Source organism: Bubalus kerabau, chromosome 18 (genome assembly GCF_029407905.1).
Source record: "Bubalus kerabau isolate K-KA32 ecotype Philippines breed swamp buffalo chromosome 18, PCC_UOA_SB_1v2, whole genome shotgun sequence".
Taxonomy (NCBI): Eukaryota; Metazoa; Chordata; class Mammalia; order Artiodactyla; family Bovidae; genus Bubalus; species Bubalus kerabau.
Window position 1 is genome coordinate 11,492,747 of NC_073641.1, and position 18,687 is coordinate 11,511,433.

At 45.3% G+C, this 18,687-nt stretch overlaps 1 long non-coding RNA gene across 1 annotated transcript; it reads left to right on the forward strand.

The window, feature by feature from the left end:
* The first annotated feature begins 221 nt into the window (after positions 1–221).
* On the forward strand, positions 222–5,369 carry LOC129632821 (uncharacterized). Its single transcript, XR_008704680.1, has 3 exons — positions 222–362; positions 657–791; positions 5,098–5,369. It is a non-coding gene; the product is annotated as an uncharacterized LOC129632821 (long non-coding RNA).
* The last annotated feature ends 13,318 nt before the right edge of the window (positions 5,370–18,687 follow it).

Below are 18,687 nucleotides of genomic sequence, written 5' to 3' on the forward strand. Positions count from 1 at the left end.
AACGGGGCTTAATTTTTTGTAGAAGAAAAAAGCTGGTCCCTTTAAATATCTGATTACTGAGTCTTGCTAAATCATTCACACAGAGAAAAGCCTTGGGGGATGGGGAAAGGGAAGTGACAGAGTAATTGAAAATAGCTGAGGAATAGTGACATCAAATGCTTCCAACAGAAAAGACAGAGGACACCAGCCACAGGAGAAGATTTAGAAGTGAAGGGAAAGGAACTGGAGCATGTTTATGTTTTGCAGAATGCAGTTTGCTCCAGAAATGGAAATTATTCCAGGAAGGTCAGAGAGAAGACACTGCTGCAGTTAGAAAGGACAGTTGAGCAAGAACCCCAAGACCGAAAAAAGAATCACATCAGGTAAATCCACAACACTGTAATTCTATGTAATATATTGATGGCAAAGTGGAATTTACACAGTGTTTCTGCCCTGAGGCTTTGCCTATTAAGAAATGGCTAAGAAGGTCATAGCCAAGGTGTGTCATATCTTTTTTATTGTACACTTTTATTTTCTTGTTTCACTTGCATATATTACTTATTTTTGGTTTTTAAAAACTGAAGTATAAAATACCTAAAAAGTGTAATGTGTGAAGAACACAAACAAATCTCACCTGCATAGCTTCATGAATTTTTACATGCATATATCTATTTCAGTGTAACCAATCTCCAGATCAAGATACAAAATATTCCCACCACCTCAGAAAGTTCCCAGGCAATACCCACCAACCTCTGCCTGAACAAAAAACTATTTTTACTTCTAATAGCATAAGTGAGTTTTGCCTGTTCTTGGTAAGTTACAGAAATGAAATCAGGCTGTATATACTCTTTGGGTTCTGGCTCTTTCACTCAACATAATGTCTGTAAGTTTCAACCACACTCTTGTATCCATCAGCAGCTTGTTCTTTTATATTGTGGTTTCCTCTTCCATTGTGTGACGATACTCCTAATTCATTCATCTTTTCTCCTGCTCATAGACATTTGTGTTGTTTCAAGCTTGGGGCTGTTATGAATAAAGCTGCTATGAAAATTGCTATATCTTTCTTTGTTGTTGTTGGACAAAGGCATTCATTTCTCTTCCATGTTTACCTAAGAGAAGAATGTCTGGGTGATAAGGTAGGTATATCTTTAGCCGCAGTTAATAATTTTGTTGGACGCTACACTACATCCTTCATTCTCCTTCAAGACATTCCTCCTGGCTGCTGGGACGAGGGCCAGCTGTCAGCCCTCCTTGGAAATGGCTGCAGCTGAAGAATGTTTTTCCTCCAGCTCATACCTGTGGCCATGTGGGGGATCCGTTATGACCAGGTAACAAAGAGAAAAGAAGCCTAAGTTCAGAGACTGGTGGGTTTGGATGTACATGAGCGTGTGCATGTGTGCTAAGTCGTTTCAGTCGTGTCTGACTCTTTGCAACCTATGGGTTGTAGCCCACCAGGCTCCTCTGTCCATGGGAGTCTCCAGGCAAGAATACTGGAGTAGGTTGTCACACCCTCCTCCAGGGGATCTTCCCAACCCAGGGATCAAACTCGCCTCTCTTATGTCTCCAGCATTGGCAGGCAGGTTCTTTACCACTAGGGCCACCCAGGAAGCCCAGGTTTGGATGTGGGTCTAAGCCAAATCTGGGTGAACCTGAAGATAGTTGTGAGGGAAAATCCTCTCAAAGAGCAGAGCTTGGCAGTGAATCTGGCCATCTACTTTGTGTGACAAGAGAAACACTCAGAAGTTAGAACTTACAGAGAGACCCACGGGCAGGGGCAGATGGCATAGCCAGCAGATCAAAGGTGTGGGAGGAGACAGATGGGAAGGGACAAAGAACAAGTAGAGGGCAGAGGGATGTGGATAGACATGGAAATGAGCTGGAAACATGGAGACTTCGGTATTTCGTGTTAATAACATTGGCCACACCAGCGCCAGTACAATGCATGTATGAATACAGTAATCATGGTAGGATGAAGACTGTATGGTACCAACAGCATCTCTCCCCCTTACAAAGGCTGACCTTGCCCACGCTGCTGTTGAATGTCCAACCTGCTAGGCTCAGGGACCAAGGATATGTCCCTGATATGGCACCATCCCTCAAGTGGGCCAGTCACTTGGTGGCAGGTTTATTGCATTGGACCTCTGCCATCCTGGAAGGGGAAGTACTTCACTGACAATAACAGACACATACTCAGATATGGGCTTTTCTTTCCTGCCCACAGAGTCTAAGCCAGCTCTAGCACCAAAGTTTTATGGAGTAATTCATCGCTATACAGCAGAGAATCTGTGTGAGTGGGATCCACCTGATTATATCAAATGCCATACAACTCAGGAGCAGCTAGGCTGATAGAATGATGGAAGATTTACTGGAGGAACTGCTAAAGTGCAAATTTGGAATTGGTACCTTGCAACGATGTGATGTCATCCTTTAGGACACAACGTGTGCTCTAAATCAGTGACTTTTTTATGGTTCTGTGTCCCCAGTAGATTGAATACAGTGGTGAAGAAACCAAGGACTGGAAGGAGGAAAGGTCTCATGGAACATGACTCCCAGTGATACACTGAGAGACTGTGCTCTCCTTCCCTGCGGCTCTGGGCTCTGCAGGCCTAGAGGCTCTGGAACCTTCCATGAGGGGACACGGCAAGAGAACCAGTGAGCTGGGGCTGCTGCCTGGGCACTGCATGCTCCTTCTCCCAAGAGAGCAACTGGCAAGAAAAGGAATCACTATTCTAGGAGAAACAACTGTCCCAGGTCATCAGGAGGAGGGCAGAGAGGAATATAATTGACATGCAGGCAACCCATTTGGTGCCTCTTGATACCCCATGCCCAATTTTAGTGGTAAAATGATGAGTGCGGTGACCGTAGCCTGAGAAGGGGGCAGTAACCGGGACTCAGGAGTGAAGGTCTTCATCATAGCTTCAGATAAGCCACTGAGACTAGCAGAGGGGATAACGGAGTGAAAGGGAGACTGGGTGTAGGGCATGAGGAAGGTATCTGTCCCAGCTGAAACAGCAGAGACTACAGTTTGTGCAAAATGAAGTCCATCAGAATTCTGGAGTTTATGAAATGAATTCAAAACTTTATGAAATGAATCCAAGCCGTGCAAGCAGTGGAGTGTGGTGAAGCTGTGATGTGCCCCTCAGACCCCCCTTCAGAGCTGAAGGAGTATTTTCCCAGCTGTTGGGTGTGCAGCTGGAGGTCAACCGTCTTCAGGGATTGCCTTGGCTAAGGAAAGGGACACCTCCTTCCTCCCAAGGTCACACAAGGTCACACATCCTTCTCAAGTCAGCCCATATCCAATGACTTATCAGTCACTGATGACTGAAGTGAAGTGAAGTGAAAGTCTCTCAGTCATGTCCAACTCTTTGCAACACCATGGACTATACAATCCATGAAATTCTCCAGGCCAGAATACTGGAGTGGGTAGCCTTTCCCTTCTCCAGGGATTAATGACTGATCAGGGGTATAAAACTGAGGTCCCTTGCCCCACCTCAGAATAACTCTGAATGGTCATCCATCCCAGCTTTAGAGCTTCTATCCTGAGGCTGCCTTGTAGCCCAGCTTTTCTTTCTGCCCAAAGCTCCTGTCTGTTCTTCCTCGTCTTTCCCTTTCCCTGGTGTTGGTTCCAAAAGTGCTCCCTAATAAACTTCCTACATGCTAATCTTCATCACAGAATTTGCTGCCTGGGGAGTTCAACCTCCAGAGTTTTCCGAATTGGCTTATCCAATTTACATTCCCTTCTGCAGTACATCAAAATTCTAACTGCTCTATATCCTTCTCACACTTGGTACTGTTAGTCTTCTTAATTTTAGTCATTCTTATGGATATGCAGTAGTATCTTATTGTGGTTTTCGTTTCCATTTTCCTCATGAATAACCATGTTGAACACATTTTCAAATGGTCATTGGACATTCAGATATATTTTTCTTACTGATTTATAGCTATTCCTTACATATTCATATTTAGATATGAGACCCTTTGTCAGATAAATGTATTGCAAAAAAAAAAAAAAAAATGTTCCCAGAAAGTGAAGGTTGCTCAGTCGTGTCCAACTCTTTGTGACCCCATGGACTATACAGTCCATGGAATTCTCCAGGCCAGAATACTAGAATGGGTAGCTTTTCCCTTCTCCAGGGGATCGTCCCAATCCAGGAATTGAACCAGGGTCTCCTGCATTGCAGGCAGATTCTTTACCAACTGAGCTATGAGGCAAGCCCAAATATGGGGCTTAAATTTCACTCTCTTAATCACAGTATGTTAGTTTTCTTTTTTTAAAAAATTAAGCCTTCTACTTTTGAAATAATTATATATTCACAGGACACTGCACAGAGAGGTCACCCAGTTTTCCCACTGGTTACATTTGACATTCCTATAGTACAATATCAAACCCAGGAAATTGATGTTGTATAATATGTGTACAGTTCTAGGTCATTTTATCACATGTATAGTTTTGTGCACCTATAACTGTAGCTAAGATACAGAACTACTCCATCACTATAAAGCTCTCCCTTGTGCTCTCCCTTTATAGTTATACACATCCCCTGTAACCTCTGGTGATCACTCATCTGTACTCCATCTCTATAATTTAGTCACTTTAAGAATGTTACATAAATGGGATTGTACAGAATACAACCTTTTGAAATTGACTTTTTTTTTTTTTTTTTGCTCACCATTATGCCCTTGAGATCCATCTCAACCTTTTTTACATTTAGAAAATTATGTTACTCAGGCTACTTTGCATTATTTGAGCTATCTATTTATGTTTGTTAAGGGAAAAAAACAGTTTTTGTTATTAAAAATAAGATTCTCATCTTATATATCCCACACTGGAGTGATAATTCCTTGGAGTTATAATTCCTTTGCCAGGCTGTATGCTCCATACACTCCTCTCCCACAAGTCTTGATCACAGCTTCCATTATTACCTGTGGTCCACAGGGCCCCCTGACTTCACAGGAGGTGTGTAGAATAAGAACATATGATGGAACCATTTGAAATTTCTCTTTTTATTGTTCAGGGATGGTGAGAAAAACAAATGATTCATTTTGCTTCTAAAAATGATGAAACAATTTTTTTAAATGGGGCATATTAATAACCTCCTTTATTATGATTACTTTCAGAAGAAATTAGAATATCACCTCTGAATGCACAAGTGGTGTTTTTACCGCAGGAGACAATATTTCTCTGAAGCCTGATGTCCCCTGCTGCCCTCCATGCCTCTGCAGCTTCCTCCTTTAGGCCACCATGTCCTCGCACCTTCTCTAAGTTGTCTGCCGTGAGCACCGACTCTCAAGCCTGGGTCTGTGACTGTGCATGCTAATCAACAGCCTGCAAAACACCTCTGCCCTTCACTTTGAAAGGGACACACTTGGTGGTGTCTTATTTCAATTGATTCTCTACGCAATTCAACTGTATATTGCAATATCATAGAAGGTCACCAAAATAAAGTGAGAAGTGGCTGCTTCTGCCTCTCCTCTCTCAGTCAGAGCCAGGAAGATGTGGGAGAGGATGGACTGAGTGGGCTTTCTAGGCTGGATGGGACGTGTGCAAGGAATAGAACATTTCTAAGTTAGCTTGAGTGAGTGTGGGGCTTGTCTGGAAGACTGCCCGTTGAGCAATAACGGAAAGAGCATCTCAAGAACTTCTCAGAAGTGCCTGGGGGCCAAGCTTCCTGGATAGAGGAGCTGGAGGGCAGCATGAGGTCCCCTGCAGGAGGGCTTCCTGGACCTTCATTCTGCAGCTGTCTGGTCATGCCTTAAACACACTGTGCCTCTTCTCTTTTTCTATTTTTCTCTGCATCTCTACTTCAACAACCAAGTAAGTTTCTGTACTTCCTAGTTCAAATTTTGGAGGGACTTGATTGGCTGAGCTAATCATTTTTTTTCAGGCCAGCCTATGGGTCAGCTCTTCTTAGGTTAGTTGTCTGCCCTTGGTCCAATCAGATGTAACTGGAAGAAGCTGGGTTATACGTAGAATGTGGCTGCCTAAGTCTGTCCCTCTGCCAGTGGCTGCATTTTGTCCTACCTGGGTGTGGCAGTCATCATGGCTGACAAGTCTAATACAAACGAAAAAAAGGGAAAGGATGGATATGGATATGCAGTTGTTTTTCTCTCCTTCCAAGAGTAGTTTCAACGTGTGGCTCCAAGGGGAAAGACACTGGTATTAACTGGGACTGCAGTGAAGTGACCTGTCCTGATCCACAGATAGCTATTGCCTGTCAGCTTGTTATTCTAAGATGAGAGCTACAATTTCCCACCTCATTTGTGAAGTTTCAGGTGATATTTCTGATGTGGATTCATCAGCTCTTTCCATAGTAATGCTGCATATCAACTCCAACAACCTCAGTGACTTAAACAACAAACACTTATTTTTCATTCATACATCTGATTTGAGGCTCTGCTGAGATCAGCTGAACTCAAGTGGAGTCAGTCAGCTGTGACCCGAGGCTGGAAGTCAGAATTGGGTCTGGTCCCCGGGTCTCGCATTTGGGGACAGGCTAAAGAGGCTCCCAGGGATGTGTTCTTTTCATGGTGGGTGCATGAAAAAATGCATGAGCCAAACTCTGCAAGCACAATTAGAGCCTCTGCTCACATTGTATCTACCAATATTTTGGTAGCCAAAGCAGGTGACATAGCCAAACCCAGCGTGGGCAGGGAAGTATACTCTTCCCATGAGCTGGGGGAAGGTGTCAGGGAGAGTGAATATTTGCTGACCAATAACATATCTACTGGACCATGCATTTCTCCTTACTGCCCTAACATGGTAGAATTGCCAAACCAGATGTGTGGTGGCATGTTTGCTGACACTGTAACCTCCCCAAGTGAAGAAACCATACCTCAACTTCTTTCATGCCTAATTTCAAAGTATCTAACCCCACGTATCACTCTCAGAAGGTGCCCAGTAAAATTCCCTTTAGTTGACACAAATTATCAGAGTTCTAGACTAGGATCGGGAGAAGGCAATGGCACCCCACTCCAGTACTCTTGCCTGGAAAATCCCATGGATGGAGGAGCCTGGTGGGCTGCAGTCCTTGGGGTCGCTGAGGTTCGGACACAACTGACCGATTTCACTTTCACTTTTCACTTTCCTGCATAGGAGAAGGAAATGGCAACCCACTCCAGTGTTCTTGCTGGAGAATCCCAGGGATGGGGGAGCCTGGTGGGCTGCCGTCTATGGGGTCGCACAGAGTCGGACACGACTGAAATGACTTAGCAGACTAGGATCAATATCAATCCACATGTGACTATGGTCAAATAAATTCATATTTTCTCTGCTCGAAGGACTGTGTATGTAGAAGGTGAAAGGGCAGAATGTAGCAGTCAAGAGCATGAGTTCTAAGGTCAAAAAGCCTGAGTTCCAATCCCAATTCACAGCTTCCTAGCTGTATGATGTGGGACAAGTTGCTTAGCTTCTCTGTATCAGCCTCCTCATCTGGATCCTCATGAGCATCCTCATGAGGATGCTAATAGCAGCTTCCTGATAGGGTTGTTCTGAGGTTTACATGGTGTATTCATGGAAAGACCATCCCAGAGGGCCTGACTCATGAGAATTATTTCACTGTTGTAACATGACTGGAGCGACTTAGCACACGTGCATGCACACAAGCAAGCTAAAAAAACAAAAAAGCAACATCTGCCTTTTAAGAGAGCTGGGACCTGGAGTTAAAACAAAAAACTCGTGTTGAGTCCCAGCTCCTCTATTCACACTACCTATGATCTTGACCGAGTCCCAGTTTCCTTGCCCATGAAATAATGGCTCCCTCCCCTGCCCATGCGGGGATCAGGTGACACATGTGAAGGCACTTTTGGAAAGTGGAAACCAACAGAAAACGTGAGCTGCTTTTATCAAATTATCCACCTTTTGCGTTGCTTATCTGATGACAGCCAATGGCCAGTTGGCAAAGAGTCAACTCATTGGAAAAGATCCTGATGTTCGGAAAGATTGAGGGCAGGAGGAGAAGGGGGCGACAAATGATGAGATGGTTGGACGGCCTCACTGACTCAGTGGGCATGAGTTTGAGCAAACTCTGGGAGATGGTGAAGGACAGGGAAGCTTGGCGTGCTGCAGTCCATGGGGTCAAAAAGAGTCAGACATGACTGAGCAACTGAACGACAACAATGGCTAGTAAAGGGGTTCTCTGCTGGACACCCCTGATCCCATCTTTACAGATGTAAGAATTTCTCTGCAGCTCTCAGTTGGGTGAATCATCCCCTCCCTGATCTAGCAGACACCCAGCAAGCTGATCCTCACAGACACCCAGAGACAAGAATGAGCTCCTCTTTGCTGATTGAATACTCGGACGTCTCATAACTCCACTGCATCAACGGTGAACTCCTTGAGCCTACTCTTTGGCCTCTACCTCTTGTCTACCCTTCGTCTCCTCCCATCGCCTCATGAGCCCCCTGCACTTCCAATTTTCCACTGCAGCTGCTCTCGTCAAAGTCACTGTTGACTTCAGCACTGCCAAAGCCAGTGGTCATTGCTCAGCAAATCTGACTCAACCCATCAGCAGTTTTGATTTGATGGTTGATCACTGCCTCCCTCTTGGAAGATTTTCTTCAACTGACCTCTGAGACACCACCCTCTTGCTTCCCCTCCTCCTGCCCTGGCTGCTCCTTCTCGAGCTCCCCTGATGTCATCCTCAGATCTCATCTCTACGTGCACTCACCCTCGGGGTGATCGCATTCAGCCCAGTGGCCTCAAATGCCAGCTCCATGTTGACAACTCCAAAATTTAATTCTGTAGCCCAGACATCACCCCAAACTGCAGAGTCATAAATCCAACTGCCCACTTGTTAACCTCTACTTGGATGTCGAAGTGACATCTCAAATGTGATGTGTCCAGAGTTAAGCTCCTGTTGTCCTGACTTTAATCTGCCTTCCTCTAGTCTCCCACTTCTCAGTAAACAAGCAATGCCTTCTTGTTGCTCAGGACAGAAACATAGGAGCCATTCTCACCTCCTCTCTTTTGTGCTCTACGGGCCATTTATCAGTAATTTTAGGCTCTGCCTTTGAGTTACAACTGGAATCTAACACACACACACACCCTTTTTCTTACGCACCTCTACCACTGGCATCCTCGCCTGAGTCAGCATCATATCTTGACTATGTCTACCCTTGTGCTACTGGCCTCCCCCCTCCCAAGAAGCATCAGTCATATTATGTCACTCCCTGGATAAATACCCTTCAGTGGCTCCCTGTGTCACTCAGAATGAAACGCCCAGGCCTTGCTCTGACCTGCAGAGCCTCTCAGTTCTGCCCCCATTGTCTCTCTGACCTTCCCTCCCAGCATTCTCCTTCTTGCTGTTAGGTTACTCTGCTCCAGCTGCAGCAGCCACCTTGCTCCTCATGGGACACACCAGCCTGCTCTCACCACACAGCCTTTTCACTTTCCATCAAGCATTGTCCCTCTTTTGAAACAACCTCATCAGACAAAGGGAGATGTTATCAGTGTGAGTCTCCAGAGGAAGGATGTGGCAAGTTACTATTTTATCCTTTGGGCTTAAAAAATTTTCTAATTATTTACAATGAATATTGTTTGTAATTTATTTTGTAATCAGAAAATAAATATGATTTAAATTAAAGCCAGAATCATGTCTGAAGAACTGTTGCTTAGATACCCTGAAAGACTGCTGCTTTCATCTCCAGGGCAGACTCCTCACACAGCCCAGAGGCCAGATCCACAGATGGGCCCGCTCAAAGCCCACGGGTCTCCTCCACCCCATCCTCTCTGCTGCTTCCCCGTTTCCCCCAGTTAATGAGCTTCACACCAGGATGATGATAACTGATCTCTGGATGAAGATTCTGACTCACCAGTTAAATTGCAATGAAATGCTTTTTAATTCCTAATCTAGGATAATAAATAAATTGTTATTTTCCCCTTGTGAGTGGCATTACCTGTCATTATAAAAATTAATCTTATTTAAGAGATGCTTAAAATATGCAGCAATAATATGGTTCTTGAGACCAAGCAGTTAAAGGATAATTTAATCTGTGTGAATTATGAATCTTGATATTTTTGCAATGCTATTTTCCTTTAGAGCTATGAGTGACTCTCTTCTTTTCTCAGTTGTTACTGAGATTTACGTTCTGATTTTACAGAATCCTCTTTATAAAGTAGAGAAAACACTACTGACCTACTTGAACTAAACAACAAACATTTCTTTTGGTGTAGCAATTGATAAAGTTCAGGACAGCACAGAGGAGGGGTCTCCCTAAGGTGCGGCAGGTGGGTGTCAAGAACATGCGAAAAAGGTGACTCTTACTTCCTTTGAAAGAAAAATGACTTGATGTACCAGGCATCAGAGCATCGCTAGAAGTGTTAGTTGCGATTTCATTTTTAAACTCCACATGTTCCCTGGAAGATAACTGGACAAAGAATTGTGGCGAGCGGTGAGAGATGGAGTGAGGATGTCTATTTATCATGGATTTTATTATGTGTTTCAGACCTTTTGTGTATGTCTTTAAGGCCCTTCTGAAGTATTAAATTGAAATCTGCTTTTAAATGTCAGCAGTCCTAACACTACTCTGCAGTCTGTTCTGTTTCTTGGAGAGATTGGTAGAGAGGAGCAGACTTTATAGCCTTGTTTCAGCTCCAGGCCCTGTTCTGTGTTTGTATCGATGGCTGCCACCCAAGGCCTGGGAGCCTATGACATAAAGATGGAGACACTTTTGCTGGCGTTAGCATAGCTCAGCCATCCTGCGCTTAGAAGCGGGACAGAAGCACACCGTGGGACTAGCCCTGTAGTTTCAACAACTCCATCAGACCTCACCTACTGTACTGGTTCTGCTTAAGAGAAACACCAGATTTGGACTGTCTCCCTTTCTGCAGGGCGTCTGACCTCTCGGCTGCTGTAGAACCGGTTCTGTAGCTCAGAACCTCTAGGTTCCTCTTCATCAGTGGCCTGTGTGCCACTTTCCCTCCCATAATGCTGCCACCATACCGTAACGGCCTGTCAGCAGCCCAGGAACCGCATCTGCTGCGTGTGTTACTGTAACCCAGGGCCCAGCACCGAGTTTGGCATGTGAAAATGCTCAATAAATATTTGGTGAATAAATGGATGGGTGAACTGACAGATGAATGCTGTCACACCTCCTGGGCAAGTCCCAACAAATGCATTCTCTAAGCTTCCCTCCAGGTTGCCAGCAGCTCTACACTGTGTTCATACGTGGTCTCCTTGGAGGAGGCTGGAACCAGCCAGACCATCCACACTGGCCTCTCATCACTTGGGCTTGGTCTCTGCAAGTGCAAAGAGCCCTGAGCCTGTCACTTCTACCCAGGCTCAGAAACTCTGCACGGTAGCTCCCAATGAAATGGAACAAAACCAAGGGCTTTGTAAGCATGCAAGCAATAAGCTAACTGACTAATGACTCAAAATTTACTAGACACATACCCCAGCACTGACATCTAAGCCCTCATCGTTGTTCCTTTTGATTACCACAGGTGGTTACGATGGGGAGGTCCCTTAGTTGGCGTGAGGCAGGGGAACCCAAGAAAATTCATATCCTAGTCTTTATTCTGTGACCCTAGTCACCACTGGGATCTACTCTTATCGTGTGTTCCTGAATTTTTATTGCATCCTGGACACTGGTGTCTCTTCTCTAGTGTTCATTTTGCAACCAAGATTTCATTTTGAACATGATTAGAATGTGATGGAATCTCCAGCTGTCATCACACGCAACAGCAGTACCCAAGAACCTCTCATCAGCAATACCCTTTATTTCCATGAGTGACCCTTGGGTACTTAGGCCTGACATTGGCAGCTCACTAATTAATTTTGTCAAATACTCACTCCTATGTTAGATTCTTTGCATTTATAATTCAGAAATTTCCCTGGTGGCTCAGTCAGTAAAGGGTCTGCCTGCAATGTGGGAGACCTGGGTTTGATCCCTGGGTTGGGAAGATCCCCTGGAGAAGGAAATGGCAACCCACTCCAGTATTCTTGCCTGGAGAATTCCACAGACAGAGGAGCCTGGTGGGCTACAGTTCATGGGGTCACAAAGAGTCAGACAACTGAGTGACTCACTTTCAAGTTAAGTATATATATGAAATGACAAAACAATAACACCAATAAAAATAGCCAGTACCATGTAGAACTTACTATGTGCCAGACACTGTTTTCAGTGTTTTATGTCCTAACTCATTTACATCCAATAACAGTCCTAAGTGATAGGTATGATTGTAATCATTCCCATTTACAAATGAGCAAACCCAAGTACAAGGAGGTAAATAACTTGCTGAACACATCTATTATGAGGCAGAGTCGGGATATAAACGCAGACTGTCTTAGTCTGAGTCCAAGCTGAAAACGCTGCACGTTCAACACTTAGCTAAGGCAATAAGCATCCCCATAGAAAGTGAAAGTGAAGTCGCTCAGTCCTGTCTGACGCGACCCCGTGGACCGTAGCCTACCAGGTTCCACCATCCATGGGATTTTCCAGGCAAGAATTCTGGAGTGGGTTGCCATTTCCTTCTCCAGGAGATCTTCCCTGGTGGCTCAGATGGTAAAGCATCTGCCTGCAATGTGGGAGACCTGGGTTTGATCCCTGGGTTGGGAAGATCCCCTGAAGAAGGAAATGGCAACCCACTCCAGTATTCTTGCCTGGAGAATCCCATGGACAGAGGACCCTGATAGGCTACAGTCCATGGGGTCGCAAAGAGTTGGACACGACTGAGCGACTTCACTTTCACTTTCACTTTTCTCCCGCATTGTAGGCTGACGCTTTACCGTCTGAGCCACCAGGGAAGTCATCCCCATAGAGCCTCACTCTTAAATTCGATGTCTCTAATCTACATATGTTCTCATTACCCACCTAGGCCCCTCCCCACCATCTCAAGCTTATCAGTTAACACTAATACTAATATTTATGGAGCACTCATTGTCAGGCAGAGTGGCAAATAGTTTTACACTCAGTACCTCATTTGGTTTTCACAGTTACTTTTAAATATACATGTTACTATCGTCCCTCATTTTGTGGAACAGGAGACTGAAGCCAGGCGAAGTGAAGTACCTTCCCCAACGTCTCCCAGCTGAGCCAGTAGCTGCGCCAGGATTCCAGCCAGGTCTGAGCGGCCCTGAGATCAATATCCTGTGTTTTCCATGGAGGCTTTCTGAACCACACCCTCAGCACCTATTGCTAGCCTGCTTGACAATCTTGACAATCATGACCTCCAAGACAATCTTCCCTTTAACACCTCTGTACTAGTTCTATTTCTTTGCAGCCCACTGAGGTCTTTTTCCACCAAGATCTCTGATCTCCAGCCCTATTCACCACACCCAGCGTATGAGTGACTGGAAGATGAATCCCACTATCTTATTTTCATTTCTTTTGCAGTCCCTCCCTGGACACTAGAGACACAGCATACCCACAACACGTACACTGACTTGCTCACTTGGCCATGTCACTTGTCACAACCAGAGAAGGCCAACTTGTCAGGGATGCCCCTTCGCTACCTCACTGTGGTCCTTTCTTCTCATTAGCTTTTCCTCCCTTGGCTTGACGTTTGGGTTTACCGTTGTTTGGGATAAATGTCCCCCTCCCCTGCGGCCTGTACAACTCCACTTTATAGGGTCAGCGGGCTCTAATCAAGGCACTGGCCATCACCCCAGACCTGGAGACTTTACTGAAAGCATTTAGAATTCTCTCCAGATGTAGACCAAGCGTAGTGGTCAGAGCAGCTCTTCTTCAAGAAGGAAAGTCCCAGAGGAAATCAGCTCTAAGCTCCAGATAAGCAGAAGAGAAGAAAGCCAAGTTCGATTACCAGTCCCCACTAAAAACGACAGAAGCAATCAACCAACACACTCCCCAACCAAATGGTGAGAGCAGAGTATCCACATGAGACCCCTTCCCTTGGAGGGAGCATTTCCCAACAACCCCAAACAACCTGCTTTAGAAACCTTCATATTGCAAATGTCCTGGGCTAGACACACAGCTGAGGTTCAAGCATATCCACGTAAACGAGGCTGATCTCCTTCCGCTGATGCCGTCATTACTATGCACAAAGCGTATGTAAGAGCCAAGCTACCTCTACACTGGACCTGCATCCTCAGCAGTTCATTTAGCCAACGTGATAAACTTGCCAAGTCTCTTAGCCTTGTGCTTCCATTCTGGGGCACAACCCATCATCTCCCTGCAAAGCAACCTTTCAATTGATCCATGGTTTATATTCCCCTATATTGCCTGTTTAGGGATATATTTCTGCTATTTTTATAGAATACTCTCAGTCAAGTATTATTATTGACTGGATTATTCTTAGTGACATACAATAAAAATAAAGTCACAGTCCCTGTCCTTCCTCATGACGTCTATCTGATATAGATTTTGCAGATGAATGAGGTGCATTGACTGATATTCTAGGTGCCCTGTGCATGTCATTAGGCTGAGGACTGGAATGTCCAGAGCATTTACAAGAGGAATCATTACCCCAGCACTGCCTACTTAGATTATATAAATAAATATTTGCCCATAATATGGCAGATTTATGAGCTGCATTTAATACTGTAATGAAAAAATCTATCACTGTGTGTGAGAGCGAGAGAAAGGAGAAGAGTTAACGTTACCATGGGAGCCTTTGGCACTTCAGAACCTTTATGATTACGAACAATAATTAGCAGTAATGCTTTACGGTGGCGAAGCACCTCATGGGCTCCTGATAATTGTAACGTGTTTGGCAATTAACTCACCCTCCCTGAGATTCAGGTTGATGTAATTAACCCCACAAGGAGAAGCAGCCTCGGGGAAGCAGAGTCACGTGGGGAGAGTCTCCCCTCATTGCGGTGGCACAAACAAAGGGGCCTCCCCAGCCCTTGCCCACACCCACTCTATCACATCTCTCTGCCACAGACCCCTTCCTGGCCAGAGGCACTTTGCTCATGGCTGGGTTGGGTCCATGGGAATGCTTGCCTGCACTGTGGAGAGGCGGGTAGGATCAAAGCCCAGGCGTCAGTCAGGGTTTCATTTCCCTGGGCGTGGACAGGCAGCCCTACACAGCTGTGGCAAGAGGAATGCAGAAAGCCACGTGGGGTAAAGGAAGCTGGAGATACGCTGCTTTGCTGTGATCAGCTAAATCTTCACAAAATCAGTACTCCTCTCTTTCCCAAGCAGCTGCAACCTGGGATAGGTCTTTAGTCAGCCAACTTCTCTATTTATTGTTTCATGACACAAACTTGCTATTAGACACTGACAGGAAGCTGGAGAGAGCGGGTTGTCTTAAAGCAAGGTGTTACTGACATTATATGAAGTGAAATGAAGTGCAAGTCGCTCAATCGTGTCTGACTCTTTGCAACCCCATGGACTGTAGCCCATCAGGCTCCTCCATGCATGGAATTCTCCAGGCAAGAATACTGGAGTGGGTAGCCATTCCCTTCTCCAGGGGAATCTTCCATACCCAGGGATAGAACCTGGGTCTCCCACATTGCAGGCAGTTCCTTTTTCCCATATGGCAGGGAAGCCATATGGATATCAGTTCAGTTCAGTTCAGTTGCTCAGTCATGTCTGACTCTTTGCGACCCCATGAATCACAGCACGCCAGGCCTCCCTGTCCATCACCAACTCCCTGAGTTCACCCAAACCCATGTCCATCAAGTTGGTGATGCCATCCAACCATCTCATCCTCTGTCTTCCGCATCTCCTCCTGCCCTCAATCTTTCCCAGCATCAGGGTCTTTTCCAATGAGTCAGCTCTTCAAATCAGGTGGCCAAAGTATTGGAGTTTCAGCCTCAACATCAGTCCTTCCAATGAACACCCAGCACTAATCTCCTTTAGGATGGACTGGTTGAATCTCCTTGCAGTCCAAGGGACTCTCAAGAGTCTTCTCCAACACCACAGTTCAAAAGCATCAATTCTTCAGTATTCAGCTTTCTTCACAGTCCAACTCTCACATCCATACATGACCACTGGAAAAACCATAGCCTTGACTAGACTGACCTTTGTTGGCAAAGTAATGTCTCTGCTTTTGAATATGCTATCTAGGTTGGTCATAAGTTTCCTTCCAAGGAGTAAGCGTCTTTTAATCTCATGGCTGCAATCACGATCTGCAGTGATTTTGGAGCCCAGAAAAATAAAGTCAGCCACTGTTTCCCCATCTATTTGCCATGAAGTGATGGGACCGGATGCCATGATCTTAGTTTTCTGAGCTTTAAGCCAACTTTTTCACTCTCCTCTTTCACTTTCATCAAGAGGCTCTTTAGTTCTTCTTCACTTTCTGCCATAAGGGTGGTATCATCTGCATATCTGAGGTTATTGATATTTCTCCCAGCAATCTTTATTCCAGCTTGTGCTTCTTCCAGCCCAGCGTTTCTCATGATGTACTCTGCATAGAAGTTAAATAAGCAGGGTGACAATATACAGCCTTGACGTACACCTTTTCCTATTTGGAACCAGTCTGTTGTTCCATGTCCAGTTCTAACTTGCTTCCTGACCTGCATGCAGGTTTCTCAAGAGGCAGGTCAAGTGGTCTGGTATTCCCATCTCTTTCAGAATTTTCCACAGGTTATTGTGATCCACACAGTCAAAGGCTTTGGCATTGTCAATAAAGCAGAAATAGATGTTTTTCTGGAACTCTCTTGCTTTTTCCATGATCCAGTAGATGTTGGCAATTGGATCTCTGGTTCCTCTGCCTTTTCTAAAACCAGCTTGAACATCTGGAAGTTCACGGTTCACGTATTGCTGAAGTCTGGCTTGGAGAATTTTGAGCATTACTTTACTAGCGTGTGAGATGAGTGCAATTGTGCGGTAGTTTGAGCATTCTTTGGCATTGCCTTTCTTTGGGATTGGAATGAAAACTGACCTTTTCCAGTCCTGTGGCCACTGCTGAGTTTTCCAAATGTGCTGGCTTATTGAGTGCAGCACTTTCACAGCGTCATCTTTCAGGCATATATGTATATGTCTGTTTGTTGATGTTTAGTCACTAAGTCCTGTGTGACTCACTTGCGACCCTGGACTGCAGACTTGTGACCCCATGGACTGCAGCCCCCCAGGCTCCTCTGTCAATGTATAGTATACTATAGCATAGTATATGTCTCTATACTATGTAAAGACATCTATGTCATTATATCATATTGTTTTATGTATATTGTATAAATATATTACATATATATATGTATGTGGATATATCAGGTAAATCCCTAAAATAAGTGGGTCATATGCTTTGGCTTTATATCAACCAAACCTAGCTCTCCATTTTCTCCAAGAAAAATGGCTTATAACTCTGGAAAATATCACCCAACACCCCTTTTTGTTTCAACTTGAGTTTCCATAGGCTAGTTGAAGCATTTCATTTTCTTGGTTGAAAGCTACTACCTTTTGTATCCGAAAGATTCCAGTGAGGAAAGGTGTTGGATTACTGCCACTGACAGACGCCACCCCATTTCCCAATCTCTGTCTGACCCCCCAGCCCCCCACCTCACACAGTCCAGAGAAGGTTTGGTAAGGGATCACTGCCTGACTCGCGACGTGAGGGCCACAGATACACAAAGCCGGCACGGAGGACCCTCTCTGCCAGCGCTGTGCTGAGTGGAAGACTACGTGAGCGCGTTCCCTCAATGCTGTGGTCCCGTTAATACCTGCTCCCAAGAATAATACCTGATCTCATTAGAGGCCACAGCTGCACTGCCATGTGAGCCAGGGATGCAGAGAAGAGATGAGATAAGCCACATTTTTACGTCACTCCAAGGAAGAATCTGCACAGCACAAGGCCTCTAGCATTTTTGAGAGAATGTTTTGTGCCAGAAAAGCTAATTTGCTGTGAATTAGTTCCATTACATCTGGGAGATTTTTGCTCTATATTTATTTGGAGGCCAGTTTGGAGTCCTCTTTGGTGATTTTCCTCTATGCACCCAAGGCATTCTCTGAAACTTCTACCATGAATAACAAAACCCGAATGCAATGAGTAATACCTCTTGAGTAATAGTAATACCTATTTCAATGCGTAATAGGCTTCCCTGGTGGCTCAGAGGGTAAAGCGTCTGCCTGCAATGCGGGAGACCTGGGTTCGATCCCTGGGTCAGGAAGATCCCCTGAAGAAGGAAATGGCACCCCACTCCAGTACTCTTGCCTGGAAAATCCCATAGACTGAGAAGCCTGGTAGGCTACAGTCCATGGGGTCACAAAGAGTCAGACACAAATGAGCGACTTGACTTCACTTCACTTCAATACCTCTTGGGTTCTAGGAAAAAGAAGTGCTCGTGTGACATGAGAAGAGAGGGTCCTGAGTCATTTGCAAGTCCCCTGGCCAGGAATTCAGAGGGTGGGAAGGGGAAATGGAGGCCCAGGTGTGGGGCTGGGGTCTGGGAGAGAGGCGGGTGGGGTCATTCACTTTCCACCTTCCACACTTCTCTCCTGTCTGGGACACTTACAAGTTTCTTTTTGTTGACAAGAACAAATGTTGGTTATTTAGGATTCCTACTGCTTCTGAAGCAGCCAGGGGTACATTATTTGCTGAACTGGTGACGACTGGGAAGATGCAAGCTGCAGGGACGGGGCCGGAGCCAAGCACCAGATCAGACGGGAAGACACAGAGACGTCGTCTGGGAAAGTCTGAGAGGTAGACTAGGGGAGAATTGGAGGCTTTGTGGGGCAGGACCAGGGAGAGAAGTGGAGCCTGTGGCTGAAGGCTGAGAAGTAAGACTTGAGAAAAGCAAAACCCAAATGAGGTTTCCTTCTTTCCCTCCCTCCAGCTCTCCCCCCTCCCTCCCTCCTTTCCTCTCTTTC